Here is an 18,037-nt window from a genome sequence, read left to right as displayed (position 1 = left end):
GGCAAACCTTCAGGCAATCAAAAGATTTGCCTCAGCAAAATCTAGAATAATAATAAAAAGGGACTTTGGACTGTGAGAACTGACTACATGTGCTGAAAACTGAATTGTGTAAACTGATATTCAAGCTTCAGGAAGTAAAGCCACAGTATTCGCGGATAAAAGCTCTCTCTGTTCTTTACCATTGTGAACCAAATGTAGAATGTATGTTAGTTGAGGGAACTTGAGCTCCCTCTGTGGCCAGGCAAGGATTGGCTAGCAGCTGGGATGTGGTTAGGGAGGTTGCTTAGGTATGATTCCTAGGGCAGGGGATCCTAATCTTTCTTTGGGTCATAAACTTCGAGGATCTCCTATGATCAGTGGACTATCTCTGTTTAATTACATATTTTTTCATCCTTTTTTTTTTTCCAGAGAGTTTCAAAGACTGTATAGATCTCAGATTGAGAACTACTGGTTGAATGCTTTGGAGAAGGTCTGGGCTCCATGCTTTGGAAGAGTTCAGAGTCTGGAATCAAGAGGTGGACCCTTCTGAGATCTCTTTAATTTTTTCGTTGTCCCTGTGGAAGTGGGACAAGTCCCTCTTGAATGGCGACATCCAAGCTTCTTTGATGGTGAACAGGTAGGTCCCAGGCAGTTGAGTGTATGCACATAAACATATATGTATTGAGATGGGAAACTACACCACCACTTCTGAATATTTGATATGACTTGAGCTACATCATTTTGTCCTTTGGATTGGAAATTCCTCCTTCCTTCCTTCCTTTCTTCCTTCCCCCCACCCTTCTCCCTCCCTTCCTTCCTTTCTTGCAGAGGCGAACGTTGAAACTCGGAAAGGATAGTTGGGGTATACACAGTTACACAGCTAACTCCAGTGCCTTACTTACTCTTCTTCCTACATAAGAGGAAGAGTAATTCTCTTATCTGTTCCTTGAAATATTCCTTGAAGATCTAAACCTAGGTGAAAAAAGGACTTCCCATCAGTGGAATTTACTTTGTTACCTTTAATAAAATCATTTTATGGGGAGGGGTTATGTCTTCTCTCTCTTTTGTATGCAGAATTTAATTCTTGCAACCTTTCGTTCTCTTGGTGAGAAATAATAGCAATCCGAACTTGCATTTATCTGTTAACTTTCTTTTTAGGAATGTAGTGAATGTAACCCCTGACAATTCTAAAATTCTTCAGTAACTTGAAAATATGTTAAGAATGTTAAAGTCAAATCGTATCTCCCAAAGGGTTTTCTTTACTTTTCCTATTAAAGAAAATTTTATTTCATTTCTGTTAAATCAGTTAGTTGATCAGTTAACACATATGGAGTACCTACTGTGTGTCAGATATTGTACTAAAATGCTGGTTGGACTGGTTGGATAGGTTGATTTTTTTAAAGAATCCAATTCTATCTTAGAATCAAATTTCAGATTGGCTTGAGTATTTATAAACAGCAAGACTCCAAATGCCAGGTATTCTAGGAATTGCAGGAATTAGAAAAATAATAGTTCGTATTTGAGGACAACCATGCTGGCTGTTATCAGTTTATTCTCTAGATCCATTTCTGCCCTTCTTGCCCTGCCCTGCTCTCTGGAGTGTGTGGGGACAGGGAGAGGGTTGGAGTGCTGGTCTCTGCATACTGATTATTCTGGCATCTCTTGCTGCTGTCTTCTGGTTCCGTTGGACCAGTAGTAGACCAACAGGAAATCAGAGGGTGGGAGGGGAAAGTACCCACTGTGTATATCCTCATCCTCCAGCACCCTTGCCGCGGTCTGGCAGGGGTGAGCTCTTCTCCTGTTTTGCATCTGTTGGAGGTTGCCTCATTTGGAGCCCCAGACCTCTCTAGACAGTATATATCACACTGTGCATCTGTAACATTGTTTTCGCTCCTCGCCCTTGTCAGGCCCAGGGCTGGTACTGGCTTCCCACTGTTGCTCGTCCCTGGCTGCTTTGCCATTCCTTATTGGTTCTTTTAGCTCTGCCCACACCCCTGTAAATAGTCCTTTATTTTGAATGTGCCATCTGTTTCCTTTAGCATCCTGACTGATACTGCCAATTAGTCTGTGCCAAGCACTACACTACGACTTCAACATGGATTAACTCATATAATACGTACTCACTCTATGTGGTAGGCCTTAATATTATTCTTATTTAAAACAAAACAAAACAAAAAAAACTGATCCAAAAGTTAAAGAGTAACTTGCTCAAGGGAACATGGTTTGAAAGGAGTGTGGCCAGTTTTCAAACCCAGGCAGTCTGATTCTAGAGCCCACCCTCTTAACCATGGCACTGTATGTCTCCGGTCGGGTTCTCTGGGAGATAGACTCTGAGATGAAGATTTGTGGGAAGGCAGAATTTTGGGGTGTACAGCTGTCAGGATCAACACCAGTAGGAGGGGGTAAAGGAAGCAGGATTGGGGAGAAGAAGTTGAACCAGAGTGCAGGGACAACAAACGCATAAGCTGAGCCTGAGAGGAGTTTGGGAGCTGGGAAGGCTCCCAAATTGGTCTAAGGGGCCTAGGCTTTCATATCCTGGCACTGCCTAGTCATTCACTGCAAAGTCTAACCTTGGGCCCTCTTCAGCCAAAGCAAGTCTAGAAGGAGACTCTGTTGAGAATATTGACTGCCAACATTTCCAGAAGCTGGGGGAGTTAGGGACTAGTCTTGGAGGGTGGATCTGGGCAACATACCATGGCATCCATTACATTCTTTGAAACACATATGGAGGTCATGAGTTGGCAGCTTGCTCAAATCATTTGTGATCTTCGAAAACTTTATTAGACTCATGTATATAGCTGGTTTTCCTAGCATGTGTGTATGTGTGTGTGTATGATTATGGTGTAATTATTTGAAATTGTTGAAAAAACACTAAGTAGGAGTCAAGAGACCTGGTTCCTAGTTACTGCTCTGCTGCTCACTATCTACACGCCTTTGTTCAATTAACTTAATGCCTCTGGATCCCAGTTTCCTTATTCATAACTTGAAGAACTTTGATTAGTTTGTCTCTAAGGCTACTTACACTCTAAAGTTCTATGGTTCTATTAATTTATTAGCTTTCTAAAATCCAGAAATAGCAAAAGCAAACATGTTGGAATGCTTTTAAGTAATGCTGGAGACTATTTCTTACAATGTCCGGTTAGTGACTTTCTCAAGCTCTCTCAATAAATCATGATGAACTTCATGAACAATCACACAGCCCCAGTATCACCCAGTGTTCTCTGAAGGGCAGAGATGCCCCCCTGTCTCCCCAGAATGTCTTTGTTTTGTGTATATAAGATTTTAGAATGCTAGAGCCTTCTCATTCTTTCGGAGCGTAGCTCATACAGATGTTTTATTTTAAGAATTGTCTTGAAATTGCTTTCACAGGGTAATTGTTACAATTCAAACAGATATGGTCTTAATTTGGATAGATATATCTTGACCAAAGCAAGAAGGAATAGAAAATAATCTTAGCTTATGTTGGTGAAATAAAACCAATTCTCAAAGTATAGACAGGCTAGAGAAACAAATAGGTAACTAAGGAAAAACTAGTAACAAAAAAGACAAGGTATTGGTGATAGAACTCTGAAAATCTGTTGAATAAGTGCTCAATATTGTGCACTTTAACTAAAACCAACATGTATATATATACATATATACATATATATATATATATATATATATATGTATTAACAGAATAAAGGGTTAAATACTGAACTAAGTAAATATAGAAATCCTTTAAGATTGATTTTCCTGAGCTGTGGCAAATGATTCAATGAAAATGGAAAATAACTATTATTGTCAGTCATGTATGGCCTTGCTTGTATGATTTCCCAATGTAAGCCTTATGGTCGAAGCTGCTTGGACCATAAATAAATAAATAGATATACCTTCACTCTGGCTTCCTTACCTGACTCTCGTTAAACCCTATCAGCAACTGTAGAGGGCCAAAGTGGCAATTTCAATAAATATTTCATTACGTGGGAGCCCATTTGCTGGTATTTCAAATAAATAAGTATGTTTTCTCACTCAGTGGACACTAGAAGGGAAAATTCTCCAGTTTCCATTTTCTGACTTTCTTTTACTTTCTGAAGAGGTCAGTCATTTTCGTTTTCCAGTATACAACTCGATTATTTATTGGAAGAAAATGTTTTAAATCAGGAAAAGGAAAAAAAAAATCCTACCAAATAATTTACTGAAGACTGTCTCCTGGCAGATTAATCCCTACCACTTAGCCAGGGCTCATTCCACAGTGATCAGACTAGTCAAGCTTAAATTGTATGTCCACAACAAGTTGCATAAATAACCCCAAATACTGTGAACCTCTTTGCACTCGGTCATCTCCACGACCTTCAAAGAAAATGTCAGAAAGGTAGTAAGGAAAAATATAGCCTGAAATGCTCTAGTTATGGTATTTTCTAATAAATAAAACCCTTTTTGGCTTCTTTCATCTAAACACATTTATCAGTTAAGACACATATACTTCTCAGTAAGTGAGTGGAAATGCTGCCCTTTTCCTGGTGGGAAACCTGGAAATACAATAAATGTATTTTAAGTTGTGTTTCAGAGCTGTATTTAGAGCCAGGGTTAACTGTCTTAGGTAATATCCTTTTTTCTTAATTTTAACAACCTGATTTGCCTTTACAATATACTGTGGTCCATTTTAAATTGTCTTCTTAATAAAGAGACTGTGCATGTGGAAGTGTTTGAGGAGATGGTTTCCTGGAAAGCTCCAGCTTCCATCCTGCCAACCCAAAGAATGGGCCTTGATTGAAGCAACAGAGAGACAAGAGCTGCCCTCGTTAGAGACGGCCTGGTCTCTCTTTGCCCAGCAATTTCAGCTCAAAACTGAAGTCCTACTCTCGGTCAAACTTTTTCTATCTTCAAGTTTTCACTTTTGGCTGGAGATGTCACCAATATTCAAATTTCCCAGACCAGAAATGAGAAAGTTATCTTAATTCTTCTAATATCCTTTAGTGAATACGTTACGTGCTCTTGATTTCCCCACCTTTTAAAAGAAAAAGATGCAGTGTTTGGAAAAGGGGACCTGAAATTCCAGTGTCCCTGCTCTGCCACTTACTAATATGGGACCTGGCAAGATACTGACAGTTTTAGTGCCTTCCCCTGTGAGATGGGGATAGATAGTCCTGTCTGTTGTGCTGACCTCACAGAAATGTTTTCATGATGAAATGAGTTAGTGTAGATTATCTCAGTTTATTCGGCGGTGAGAGGCAGGGGTAACCTAATAAAATTGCTGCCTTCTTTCAGGGGCTGGAACATAATACTGCTGCTCCCTGCACATCATCCACACGCATGCATTTGCCAGATTAGAAGGCTTAGGAAGGCTAGCTTGCTGTCACTTACTGCAGATACCCAGCTCTGATCCTGAGGTATAAACCCCCCAGAAGACACTCATCAAATTGCTTGCCCCTGTGGACCAAAGGAAAAGGCACATCCCACTCAGACCATTGCTGCTAAGCGGTCTTTCCAGGCTGCAGCTGAATCTAGTTGTGCCAAAGTATCCACAATTGTTCAAGAGACCACAGAGATTAAATTCTCCCTTCTTCACATCCCCATTTTCCTCAACTGCCTACTGGACATTTGCTTTTGGACACCCCACAGGAGCTTTATACTTGATATACCTAAAACTGGGCTTAGTATTTCCTTCCCCCACGTGGTTCCTCTCCAGTGTCCCCCATTTAAGTGAACCAGTGAACAACACTACCACTCACTAACTTGCTCAAGGCAGCAACCTGGGATCTGCCTTCCTCTCACCAATATCCAATTAAACAGCAAAGCCTCTTATGTCTGTCTCCTATACAAAGTCTAATTCTATTCATTTTTGTTCATCTTCATAGCCACCTACCCCATCCTAGGACATCATCATGCTTTACCTGAACTGCTGCCGCGACTTCCAAAATTGCCCCCTGCCTCTACTCATTCCTCACCTCTCTCAATTCTAGCCCTAAATTTTAGCCAGAGTTATTCTAAAACGCAAAGCTGCCCATGTCATGACCTTCCTTAAAATATGTTCAATGACTTCCAATTGCCTTCAAGATGCTGGCCAAATTCTATGAATCCTGTAAGGTCAAATTTCTGCTCTTGTCTCCTGCTTCCCTCTCCTCACTCATTCTATGTATGAACAGCTTATAAACTTGAGTAATTACTTTCAGTTCTCAGAATGTGCCATGAGTGCTTCATGACTTTGCATATGCTATTCCTCGTCACATGGATTGCTTTCTCTCTTTCTTTGCTTGGCCAATTCCCAGGCATTCCTTGGGTTTCAGTTTAGACGTTGCTTCTTTTGGAAAGCTTCCCCTTAGTCCCTAAGTTCTCAGAGTGCCCCATACTTCTGTTATTATAACACTTACCAAATTTTTAGTACTGGTCCGTTTACCCACCTATGTCCCTCACTAACACCCCGCAAAGGCAGAGATTCTGATTGACTTATTCACCACTCTGTTCCCAGTACTCAGCACAGTGTCCCACACATAGAAAACTCTTAAGCAGTTGTTGTATAGATGCATGAAAAAAATAAATCACATCTTTATTTCTTTTCTTGGGAAAGCAGACTAATATAGTTTAAAAAAAAATTCTACCAGATATCAAAATCCCATAATCCAGTTCTATGTCCCATTGCTTGATTCCAGATGTCATGAAACCTCTCTATGAAAGGGAATAAGGCTACCTGTCTTGGGTTATTTCAAGAGTTTTTAATAATAGTGAGAATTCACATGAAAGCTCACTGTAAAATGTACAGTTTCCTGCTAATAAATATATATCATTATTATCGCACTCATCATGTTTTCAGTGGCATGTCCATGTGTATATTAACCATTTTAGGCCCAGTATTTGAATTTAGTCCTTTAAAAAATTTCGTACGGGATGTATCAGTTAGCTATTGCTGCATAACATCCCTCTCCAAAAACTTAATGGATTAAAACAACTACTACTTATTTAGCTCCTCGTTCTATAGGTGGGTAGTTTAGGTAATTTAAGTAGTTAGGTACGTTAGCATGGGCTTGATCCCATGGTAGAGAGGGAGGGTTCCATGAGAGTCAACAGAAGAAAATAGAAGCTCTTGAAGTTTAGGCTTGGAATTGGCACAACACAACTTGGTTGCGTTTTATTAGATAAGGCAAGTCCCAAGCCAACCCCTATTAAATAGGCTGGGAAATATTTAATCTCGTACGGGAACACTTCCAAAGACATAAAGAGGAATGGATACAAGGACAGAAACAGTTGTGGCCATTTTGCAAACAATTGACCATATTCTGTCACTATCTTCATTTGATTATTTAGCAAATCACAAATCTGACCACATTACTTTGGTACTTGAAATCATTTAGTGGCTCTGCATTGCCTGTAAAATAAAGTCAAGCTCATAGCAAAGACCTCGATAAATTTCACACATTGGCCTTATCTGCCTGGTCTTTTATGCTTTAGGGGCCGAACATTTCTTATAGTTTCGACTAATCATTTGTGCTGTTTCTGACGGGCCTCTGTGGTTCATGCTGCTACCCCCCACCCCCACCCTGCCTCCTTTCCTTGCCTGCATGATTTTACTCATCCTAACAATCAATGACATTAACAATACCACTTATTATATGTCAGGCACTGACTGTTTTAAACACTATCCCTATGAGGGTGGTACTATTATTATCTCCTTACAGATAAGGAAACTGGGACACTGTGAAGTTAAGTAACTTGTCCACGTTCACTTAGCTCAAAGTCTGGTTTCAGAACTGGAATCTAGAGTCTGTGAATTTAACCTCCAGGGTCTCTTACCTCTTAAGACTCAGCTCAGTTTGGCCTGTTCCCATGTATATCTTGACGTTTGCCACGTTCGATGATCTATTTCAATGTCTGATGCCCCTTTGAGTTGTGAGCATCTCAAGAGCCCAGAACATGCCTTGCCTTTGATTGTAACTGGTGAATGTAGCACCCAGTCATGTCTCTGTTGCCCTCTCCATACTAATCAAGATGCGTCTTTTGTACCATTAAAAATCTCTGCTTCTTGGAAGAAAAAAACCAGAGTGAAGACTATTAGTCCTCACAGCATCTCCAAGAAAGAAGTGACGAGTGGGAAGCTCTATCTCATTTTGCAAACAGGAAATTCAGGCATGTGGAGATGAAATCACCCAGCGCTGTGCCAGGATTCTTTTTTTGGTTTTCCGATTCCTAGTTTTGTGTTCTATCTACCAAAAAGTGGTATTTGTCTATGAAGTGCAGCTGATGGTTGCTTAATTTTCCCCAGAACAAAGTTAAAAAACATAACAATTAAATTAAATCACCCAAGAGGGATGTCTTCTTCCTTTGTAAAGTTTTGAGGAGACAAACTTTTGGGGAAACTTTTTTTTCCCTGGGGTATAGTGCTCTCTTCTCCTTCAGAATATATTGTGTCTGATGGAGCAAAAAATTGTTTTTAAGAAACCCTGCACCAATCTGTCTGCCCCACTCAGACACATGCTCACACAGAAAATTAAATTCACAGAAATGAGAGAAAATCAAGAGAACCAAAGGAGCATGTCTTCCGTTTCTCAAAATCATTCTCCAGTGTATTTAGTGGCCTGTTGGGTGACAGGGTGATGAGGGGAAAGGTTTGGTTGAATGCAGCTAATTTTTCATGTTCTTTTGCTTATTTCATCAAAGCACCGTGAGAAAGTAAGCATTATGCACATTTCACCTGTATGGCTTTAATCTGTAAGAAGCTTTATTAGAAGTTAGTTAAAACAGTTTTTTTTTTCCAGCTTGAGTTTCATTACTATCTTTTGCTTCATTAACAGCAGTAAGTTCTTGGGTGTGAAGCTTCCTTGAAATGGTAACTACTGAGAGAGAGTGGGGGGAGAAGGAGAAATAAAAGAAGAGGCTTCAAGAATAGTGCCACTGAGACACGTTCCTGGGAAAGAGAATCGACCGGATGATCTCTGGCTGTCTAACGTAGTTTCCTTCTTCCAGTTTTTTGGCATTTGTCTCAAATCCTATTTCCTAAATCATCACAATCTTTAAATCTCCATAGCAATCCTACACATATATTTTCATCATGCCTTAGGTGAAGTTTCTATTGATGTAAACATGTGTTTTGTAAAATGAACAAAGAAAAAAAAGAGACAAACCAAAAAAATCCGGACTCTTAACTTTAGACAACAAACTAATGGTTACCAAAAGGGAAGTGGGGTGGGAGAGGAGTGATGCAAAATGAGACTTCTAATTTTACAGCCTCCCTGTGTCCTTATCTCTCTGAACTTCATCAGCCGATACAACCATGCGTTTGAGTCTGGGTTTTAAGCTTTGTAAAAAGAGAGATTTTGGCATGTCTTGTAAACCATGCTCCTCAAAATGTTAGATGAGGATGATGGTGATGCTTCACATGCTAACAATTCATTGTAATCTCTTTTCCTGGAAATAATTGTATTTGCCTCAGTGACTCAAAAAACAAAACTATATATATATATATATATATATATATATATATATATATATATATCACAAGAAGGACCCACACCTTCCAGATTTTGTTCCTTTATACTCCTGAATTAAGGGTTTGACTGAGAAACCAGAAGCCAAGTCCCTCCGGTCATCGTGCACAATCATGAGGCTGCATATGAACTGGCAGTTAAAGCTCGCCAACTCCTCAACACGTCTCAGATTCTTCCACCCGATCTCTTCTCACCTCTATTCTCAGAGTGGCTGGTTTGTTATGAAACTAATTTTTTTCTAGGCCAAGTTTCCTTTGAGCAGGGTGCAAAGGCATATGATCCTGTGGATTAGAAGTGGGTTGTCATCAAAACGATATAGCTCTGTTCTTCTCCGTTCCGTTCTTGGAATGGCTGAGAACAGACTTGCGAAGAGAAAAACTTGTTGGCGTTTGGGAGCTGCCAGGTTTCAGAGAGCCCAATTATGTCTTTTTTGAACTAGCATTTCTTTAATAGAGTTTAATTTAAAAATGTTTTTCTTTTCATTCTTGACATTTCTTATAGTTTTTAATTTGAAAGGATGAAGATATGTTTACTTACAGGGAAAGTAACAACAGATTGTATATGAGTGAGTGGGGTCACTGGTCACCAACTGTGATGGTGTTGGAGTAGCCAAAAAATGGCCTACATACTCTCCAAAAGTATCCTTTATGGTGGCTCAGTCCCTAAAATTGCCCCACTGCTTGTGCCTTTGCTTTAAATTGTTGTAGTTCTGCTAGAGTATTAGTCTTGTTTGTGTCTTAGCATCTATTCCATCTACTTCTTGTTATAGCACCCACAGACTTTCTGTGAAAATCCTTCCTCCTCCATTTTGGAAGAATGGATTCTGTCTGAGCTTCAGGGCTGTGCCAACAAGTCCAGTCCAGTTTCCTGACCAGAGAAATGGGTTCAGGTATGGGCACATACCCAATTGAAGAGATGTAAAGAGAGTTTTGCTGGATTTAATTAATTATTATTATTATTATTATTGTTATTATTATTTTTGAGAATCCTTTTGTTTTCTGTAGGAGGTCCTAGACTTCTGATTTATTTTCCATTGGGGTTGTTGGTGGGAGGATGTGAGGTATGTGACCAAGCCTTCATGATCTGTCATGTAAATCAGAAACTGAGAAAACCACTGAATGGAGTCAGAGTATGGAACTTAATGTGTGGAAGGCACAACAGACAGCAAGAAACTGGGCTCTTGGTGACATCCTTTGAATACTGGATCAAGCCTCACAAGAACCCATTGCTATCTAGTATGCATGTTATAACTTTTAGTCACATCATTATCATCTATTTGGATTTAACTCTGAATAGTACTGTCTCTTTAGCTCAAGAAAGTCTCTGAGATTAGCTGAAGCTTCTAGACCTGCATTACAGCCTGACTTCTCTATCTACCCAATCCTGCTTTTTCTCTTTCACAGGGGTTGATTCCAAGAACCCTCCCTAATAAAAATCCTGCATAGGAAATCCCTTTTCTCAGTATTCTTCCTGGGGAACCCCAAATGTAACAGGCATATCTCCTTCTATGCAGATTGATTTTCCATGACTGACAAAAAAACCACAATTAAACAGAATGTAACTGATTTTGCACAGTTTGCTTTTGCACAATTGTTTTGGGAATTCATGTTACATTTTGCTCCAAGATCCAATAGCCCACCTAGGAGGTTGAATTATCCAAGAAGTGGGTAGGAGGGAAAAGAAATCAGGTAGACCACTATCCTTCAGAATCTCTAAACAAATTTCTGTTTTTTTTTTTTTTAATTTTTTTGACATATTTGTGTACTCATGAAACTATCACCAGGATTAATATAATAAAAACATCCTTTATTTTTAAAGTTTCCTCTTGGCGTTTTGTAATTCCTCCCTTCCATCCCTTCCCTTTCCCTGTGGAATCATTGATCTGCTTTCTTTTGCTATAGATTCGTTTGCATTGTTTAGAATTTTATATAAATGGAAACACAAAGTATGCACTCTTTTGGCTTGCCTTATCTTACTCAGAATAATTATTTTGAGATTCATACATGTTGCATACATCAAAAGTTCATTCCTTTTTATTATGGGTAATTTTCCATTGTATGCATACCTAAGAACTTGTTTATTCATTCACTTGTTGATGGACACTTGAGGCATTTCTGGGTTTTGGCTATTATAATTAAAGCTACTACGAGCATTTAGGTACAAGTCTTTGTATAGACATATGCTTTCATTTCTTTTGGCTAAATACCTAGGAATGGAATGGCTGGATCATATGGTAGGTGTATGTTTAACTTTTTAAGAAACTGCCAACTTGCTTTCCAAAGTGGTTGTGTCATTTTACATCCCTACAAGCAGCGTATGAGAGTTCCATTTCCTTCAATCCTTGCCAATCTTTATCTGTCTTAAAATTGTAGACACTCTATACATGTGTAGTAAGTAGTATCTCATTGTGTTTTTTAATTTGTATTTCCCTAATGACAAGTGATATTGAACATCTTTTCATGTGATTACTTGCCATCTGTAGATTTTCTTTGGTGAAGTAATTGTTCAGATATTTTGTTCATTATTTGAGTTTTTAATTTTTATCGTTTTAAGGGTTTTTAAAATATAATATATTCTATACACAAGCACTTTATCAGATACATGGGTTGAAAATATTTTCTCCCAGTCCATGGCTTGTCTTTTCATTGTCTTTGTCTCATAGTGTCTTTCAAAGAGCAGATGTTTTAAATTCTGATCAGGTCCTACTTACCAATCTTTTTTAAAATTTTATGGATCATTCATTTGTCATCATAACTAAGAAAACTTTGCATAACCCAAGACCACCAAGATTTTGTTCTATGTTTTCTTCTAGAAGTTTTGTAGTTTTAGGTTTTACATTTAGATCTATAACCAATTATTTTCTTTTTGTGATTCATTTTCAGTTAATTTTAATATATGGTGAAAGATATGGATTGCAATTCATTTTTTTTTTTTTGCATATGGATATCCAAGTGTTCCAGCACCATGTGTTGAAATCACTTATCTAATTTTAAAATATGGAGCACATAGTTCCAGTGTGGTCCATAGACCATCTCAGCATAATCACTCCTAGTACTTGTTAAAAATGCAAATTCCTAGGTCTCTACCTAGCCCCTTTGACAAATACCCCACATAATTCTTGTGTATACCAAACTTGGGGAGCAAGTGGCATAATACCATTATTATTCATTAGTACTTTACTTCAAATCAACACTGTGTCCATCAGAGCCCTGAGAAGATATAATTAAGGAAAAGTAAGTATCTATAGGATGGAAAGAAGCCAGAATGTTTCTTTACTTTAAATACAAAATCATTTAAACATATACAAAAGTAGATTGAATAATATGATAAATTTTCCATTTCAGCAATAAGCCATATTAAATAATATTTTTTAAACAATATGGGTGAATTTTTGCTATTTGAGAAAGAACTTCCAAGCTTAATAAGCAATGGGGAAAAACCAAAAGTAGAAAAAAAAATAGAATGAGCAACTGAAAAAAAATCAAAGATCAATATAATTGTTAAGATAAATATTAAAACCTCTACTGATCAAAAAACTCTTAAGTAACTTAAAAGACAAGTAAAAATCAGGTAATATTTTTGAATAGAAAAAGTGATTAATTTTTAATCTATGAAGACATAAAATTTGAAAATGACAAGAAAACTCACTAATTGATAAATGGATGAAAGGACATGAAATACACCATTGAGATTATATTGAGAGGATGTCATGCAGCCAGTAATATTATCTTTAAACATAATGTTTTATAGCAATAGGGAAATATTTATGGTATGGTAAAAAAAAAAAAAGCTGAATACATAATTGTACTTTTTGTATGTTCTCAAGTATTTAAATCACGACTTAGGGAAAAAAAAATGACTGAAAGCAAATATGCTTTTGCCTGTTACTTTCTTTGTGTCCAGTGAACATGTTTGTATTGCTGATGTAATCAGAAAACAAAGTCTAATTTTAAAGAAGAAAATGTCTGATATGGGACGCTTACTTGGCCAAGCCAGAGATTGGGACAGAGTACAAAGATGGATAAAGAAAAGGCACAGGGAAGGCTGAAGACAGGTTGTGTGCAGCATTGTCTTAAATGAGAAGGTAGAGGTCATGCTTTCCTCCTTTGAAAGTATTACCAGTGGATGAAGACTGCCTTCACGTGAGCGATGCACACCTAGGGGGCTGGCTGAAGTGGATAGATTCTAATGACTGTGCCATGGTCTGTTTTCCTGATCAGATCTAGACCCAGCTTGGGGTACCTGAATGGCTCAGTCGGTTAAGCATTTATTTGACTCTTGATTTTGGCTCAGGTCATGATCTCATGGCTAGTGAGTTTGAGCCCCAGATGGGGCTCTGTGCTGATGGTGCAGACCCTGCTTGAGATTCTTTTTCTCACCCTCCCCCCACCCCCCATATGTCTGTTGCACACGTTCTCTCTGTCTCAAAATAAATAAACTTAAAAAGAAAGATGTAGACCCTGCTCAAGTCCATAGAGCCCCTTTTCGTGACTCATGGAGTAGGGTGCAGAGGAAATAAGCTAAAGCGGTCATTTACAGCCCTTTGTTCTTGTCTAAAGCCACCCAGTGGATGAAATGTCTGTTTGTTCATAGGCTCTGAAGTGTTACTTTGTATCATTTTTCTTCTACAGTTCAGATGCTAAATCTAAAATATTTCACCAAATTGGAAACCCACTCATATCTTCTGGGTTTGTTCTTCTGAACTGAAATTGAACTCTGGCACTTTAGTTCACATGACGTTAGAACAATGTAACTTTTTGTTTTGAAAAAGAATGGCTTTTAAAGTCTCATAAATGGGTCTTGCCTGTTCTTGGAAATCAAGAAACACTTGTAAAGTCCAGTCCCTAAATGTATTGTATAATTGTGAATAAATAAATATTAAGGAAGCAGAAATGTACAGATTATACATCTCAAAAATAATAAAAATGTTCTTTTAAAATCCTATTATTGGAAATCAAGAATCGCAAAAAAAAAAAAAAAGAGAATTGCAAAAAAAAATGTTAAGAGACACAGATTATGATGCAGGACAATATATTCATCTAAAAAAAGTAAATTAGAATGTCAGGTAAGGTTGGTGAGATCACAGAAGTACTACAGAATTGCTGCAAGAAAGTTTTATATACTTATTGTTTAGATGATTCTATAATCCTACGGTTTCTGGTAATATAGATTAATATTTTCATGCAGCCTTATTCTGTGATCAGTACTAAAATAACTATTATCGTAACAACTATTGAGCATCCAAAGTATGCAGAACAAATCTCATAAACTAAATTAAATTTGTATAAAAAAGTTTTTCTCAGGCTTGTCAGGGAAATAATACAGAATGACTGTGAACTATAAAAACTAGGCAACTTCTCTAAAACTAGGCAACTTCTCCAAAATAGCAACATAGGACACCCTAAGGAGGTTAAAAAATAGATTTAAGGATTGATCCAAGTTCTTTTCACTACTTTTGTAGAGTCTCTTTTCAAAAGCAAGAATTGAAACATGTAGTATGATGATTATGATTCTACTTAAAGGAAGAACAGAACTCAATATCTGAAAGAACGGGATCAAACAAATAGTATGTGTTGCATTGCTGCATATTCTAAAATACATACTATTAGATTTCTCTGACATGAAATATTCCTACATTGTTTTCATTTACTTGTATCTATTCATGTGAAGTGTGCTAAAAAGTAGACTTGAAATAAGGGTGGATTATCATAGGATTATTATAAGGTAGGAAAAAGGGTAGGATTATCAATAGACCATTGAACCCCGGATCCCCATGTACCTGCAGGAGTAGATGTCACACCCCAAATTCTAGGCCTGAGGGGCTTAACCTTTCATATACTTAATCTGTCATATACTTTTTTACCTGAGCAGTTTGATAAAAAGCACCAGATATTAAGTATCATAAATGTATAAGACATTCTGCAGTGTTATATCTTTGTGGAGAAGGGTTATCAGAAAGGAAATACAAATAGCATTTTGAGACTGTTTTGATGATGATGTACTTAGCAAGATAAGACTGATTTTACGATTAGTTGGCTAGATCAAAGATATTTAGTTCCTATTACTTAGTAGTATTTAGTACTTTCTCAGATTCTTTTTTTTTTTTTTAGCATTTTTTTAAAAATTTTTTTATTTTTGAGACAGAGAGAGACAGAGCATGAACGGGGGAGGGTCAGAGAGAGAGGGAGACATAGAATCTAAAACAGGCTCCAGGCTCTGAGCTGTCAGCACAGAGCCTGACGTGGGGCTCGAACTCACGAACCGTGAGATCATGACTTGAGCTGAAGTCGGACGCCCAACCGACTGAGCCACCCAGGTGCCCCTCAGATTCTTTATTACAATGAGCAATATGGCTGAAAACTCCTCATCCGATTACCCAAAGGAACACTGGCTAGTTAGCAACATGTGAGCCATTATTTTAGGAAATATGGATGATTCTGTTCCAATACATTTGATTTGCCTGATTGCTTGAGCTTGAAAATCATATGGTCTCGTATGTGCCCAGTCTCTTAGTGAATTCTAAAGTTATTGCTCCTGTATCCATATTTGGAGATAATCTGTAAAAATACATCTCTCAACCTTTATCCATGCTGTTCCTCGTAGAAAAATTTCCTAGACTCACTTAAAAAAATTGGTGATCTGATAATAAAATGAAAGTATTGCCTTTCATTTTAAATCAGGACACACTTATTAAGTGCTAATTTCATGTAAAGTACTGTACCCACTGGTCCCTGACTTACAATGATTTGATTTGTGATTTTTTGACTTTACAGTGGCACAAAAGCGATTTGCATTCCATAGAAATTGTACCTTAAAATTTGAATTTTGACCTTCTCCTGGGCTAGTGACATGTGGTGGGATCCTCTCTTGTGATGCCGGGCAGTGGCCGCACGGGCAGCCACGCGATCATTAGGACAAACAGCGCAGACACTCACAACCCCTCTGTACCTGTACAGCCATTCTGGTGTTTTCACTTTCAGTAGAGCAGTCAGGCAACCACGCGAGATATGTGGCAATTTATAAAACAGGCTTTGTGTTAGATGAATTTGCCCAACTGTAGGCTAATGTAAGTGTTCTGAGCGTGTGTAAGGCAGGCGAAGCTAAGCTAGGATGTTCGGTAGGTTAGACACATTAGATGCATTTTCACCTTAAGATATTTCCAGGCATATCCCTATTGTAAGTCGTGGAATATCTGTGTTAAGCACCAGAATAAAAAAAAAACATGAGCATAATATAGTGTCAGTTTTTCAATATGTTGTTTTATATTTGGCTGCATACTAATACGTTATCTCGTAGAACTCCACAAGATAGAATGATTTCCCCCGTTTGCAGGTGATAAAACTGAAACCGAAGTGTCATTTGTCCAACGTCATACTTTTAGTAGAGCCAGGACTATAACCCAGGTGTTTTTGGACTCTGAGTTCTTTTCTCTAATATTCAATAGATACATTTTCCTAATGTTTTTCAGTCAAGGTAAACAATGTAACTATTGTAATGCGCTATCCTTCTAGTCCAGGGTAAGAGTTTCTGTACCTTGCCTAAATTTCACTGGCCATTTCAATACCATAGGAGCAAGAGATTATTCAATTCAGGAGAAAATTCATGCACCTGTGGATTTCATCTTTTGTGCCAGATGAATAGGTGAGGTTGGATTTGATTTACTCCATGACTAAACTCTGAAATTGGGATTTAAAATGGATATGTAATCTCACTCTGATTCCATTTTTCCTGTAATGCTGCCTAATGGTTATGCAAGCCTCAGAAACGTATTTAAAGTAATAACATGTCCTTTTATCCAATCACATCAAACTGAGATCTTTTTTGTTCACTTTTGCTAGACCTCTAACCTTTAAAGGTGAGTCAGGCAGCTGCAGAAAACCTGATCTTATTTTCTGCCCCTGGCAAGACTTTTTCAAGTTCATCTTTTTTCCCTTCTCTCGAAATCTGATGAAAAATGAAATGTCAGGAAAACAAGCTCTTGAGCTAAAAAACGTGTGTCTGTCTCTGTGACAGATGTCAGTTTGAAAGGTTTCAGGTCACCTGTCAGAAGTGTGCCAGTGTGATCTGTACTCGCCTTGACTCGACCTCACACCAACACCGAATTCTGCTTTTAAAGATATCCTTGAAGAAGAATTAAATGATTTGAAGTCATTGCTGTTTCCTCTTTTAACTCTGATTAATGAGACAAAGGAGACAGAGAGACAGAGAGAGAGACAGAGACAGTACTTTTCAAAGGACAGTTTGACCTTTGGGTGCCCCGGCAGTGAACCAATCAGCATTCTTGTAATCCAAACACAGATGCCTGAAGCTAAACAAAAATCCTATACTTGTGAACAAGAATTCAGTTTGCTATCAAAATACAGTGAAGATCAGAACAGTGCTGCTTTGAACAAAATATCATGCATTAAAGTTTAAATGTTTGTGATTAGTAAAGAAGAGCAATATTGAGCAACATAATATCTCAGTGGTGCCTCAATTTAGTAACAAATATTTCCAGTAAAAAAAAAAAATCATGTGTTTTCAAAAGTCCTGTATCCTAACTCCATATCTTGGACATAACTCCCTAATATTTTATGCCTGAAACACCACGGATACTC

General features: G+C 37.9%; 1 long non-coding RNA gene across 1 annotated transcript in view; it reads left to right on the top strand.

Moving 5' to 3' along the window:
• The first annotated feature begins 414 nt into the window (after nucleotides 1–414).
• LOC125934953 (uncharacterized) overlaps nucleotides 415–18,037 on the top strand; it is a 122,907-nt gene continuing 105,284 nt past the window's right edge. Inside the window, exon 1 of the long non-coding RNA XR_007461583.1 lies at nucleotides 415–616. This is a non-coding gene — a long non-coding RNA (uncharacterized LOC125934953). The remainder of the gene's footprint in view (nucleotides 617–18,037) is intronic.

Source organism: Panthera uncia, assembly GCF_023721935.1.
Source record: "Panthera uncia isolate 11264 chromosome A1 unlocalized genomic scaffold, Puncia_PCG_1.0 HiC_scaffold_17, whole genome shotgun sequence".
Lineage (NCBI taxonomy): Eukaryota > Metazoa > Chordata > Mammalia > Carnivora > Felidae > Panthera > Panthera uncia.
The sequence above is the reverse complement of the archived record's forward strand: the minus strand, read 5'-3'. Positions and strand labels throughout refer to the sequence as shown.